This window comes from Marmota flaviventris, chromosome 6 (assembly GCF_047511675.1).
Source record: "Marmota flaviventris isolate mMarFla1 chromosome 6, mMarFla1.hap1, whole genome shotgun sequence".
NCBI classification, from domain to species: Eukaryota; Metazoa; Chordata; class Mammalia; order Rodentia; family Sciuridae; genus Marmota; species Marmota flaviventris.
This window is the reverse complement of record NC_092503.1, coordinates 127843494-127845427: the sequence shown is the minus strand read 5'-3', so window position 1 is coordinate 127845427 and position 1934 is coordinate 127843494.

Below are 1934 nucleotides of genomic sequence, written 5' to 3'. Positions count from 1 at the left end.
AAAATTAGAGGCTTAATTAGTATGGAAAGGGTGTAAACTGTCATGTTAAAGGCACAGCCTGATAACTTAGTTGGTTAATTTAGGTAGCATGGATACTTTCACATTTCTAACATTAGGTTTATTTCCTTTGATTTTATAAGTAATAGGGAAAATTTCTTTTATTTTCTCTACACTTTTGCAAACAATAGCTTGTTCAAGCTTGGACTGAAGCTATTCTTGCTATTGATTCTCATAACTATAGATTATTATTTCAGAACACCTGGGGTAATACTCCTCATTTTGCCTTTGAAAAAAATCTCTTGTCTCAAAGTATTTGAATATGCACTGAGTTTACTATGACTTGTGTTTCCATCACAATGCTGCTCCTGATAAATTTTTATCTTTTGAAGACTGTTATTTAGGTCGAAAAAAAATATTGTGAGTGTTCCTAGGAAAAGGACTATCATTAGTATATTTATCTAACTGATATTAGAATATTTGGCTAAGAAAAAATAAAAAGAAAGGTCTATTCACATATTCATTTCTAAAAACAGAGACAATTTTGATTGTTTTTAAGTCAAATGGAGATTAGTTATTAGCTGATGAACTTGAAATAAATCACATCATGGCTAGAGATCAAAAGGAAAATTAATCATAAGTATTCATACAATTACTAGGGTCTGTCATCTTAACAAGCCCTGTGTTGAGGCAGGGTGTATACTAGTAGATTTAATTAGTTTTATCCATTCAATTGAATGTGCTCTTTAATGTTGGTGTTATTTTTTCTGACTTTCATTTTAGGGACAGCACCTAATAGACAGAAAATGACCAGAATTATTCTAGTCAACTCAGATCACATAAGAAATTAATTGTTGAACAAGTGAACCATGAGTAGTGGTTAGATAATTGGGTGATCTTTATTCAGCATTGAGATTATAAATTCTATTATTAATATAGGATCTAAGGTAAGATTGCATGGCTATTCCTAGGATAACTTGTTGTATTGATAAAATTGACTCAAATAGTAATCATAATTATTTGGTCTTATCTACATTTTAACCATTCAAGTTTTGTATTTTGGCTTCAGATCGCCTAAACTAAAATAATTTATCCAATTAAATGTATGTAACTCCTTTATTTGTTGATTATTTATATTTGGGTTATTTAAGTTAAGCTTCATGGGTACTTTAAATCTTATTTTTGTATAGAAATACACAATAACCTCTTCATGGGAGGGTCAATTTCATCAATAAAAATATTTAAATCATTCCATGGCTCTTCATATAAGTCTTTATTTAAGGAACGAATTACTATGTTAGCTAGGAGTTCAAGATGACAGAGACAGGATAAAGAAAGATGCCACTGGAGAATAAGACAGAGATGTCCCTGTTCGTGATTAGTCCTATTACCCTGACAACCCCTGCCACAGGCACCATATTTTAAAATGACCAATGGGGGTAAATAGGACAGTATTCTATTTAAGTTTTCTAAGAAAACAATGGAAAGGGAGGGTTGAACAATATTCTAATCAGGTGTCATAAGGTAATCAGTTGGAGCAAATGGAGTAAGGTCTGCAGTCAGGACTGTGTAAGGGAAAAGAAGGCCTCACAGCTCAGCAGATTAGACACTAATTTCCAGAAAATGGGGCCCGAGTCTCTCCATCACTTGGCCAAATCCACTGTGCCTAACAGAGTGCTACCTTCATCTTCAATAAATCTGTATTTTGCCTGTTACTTGTATGTCTTGCTCAATTCTTTGTCTGAGACACCAAGAACATGGATTCCAACTGGATACCCCAATGATTACAATTAAACATCTTTGCCTGGTGAGGAAACTATGTTGAAGCCCTTTAACATATCTTACTAAGTATTCAGTAAAATCTCTAATAATACAAATGCTAGATGAACTCAGTGGTGCTTAATCTTTTAACCAGACCTTTATTAATTATTATATGA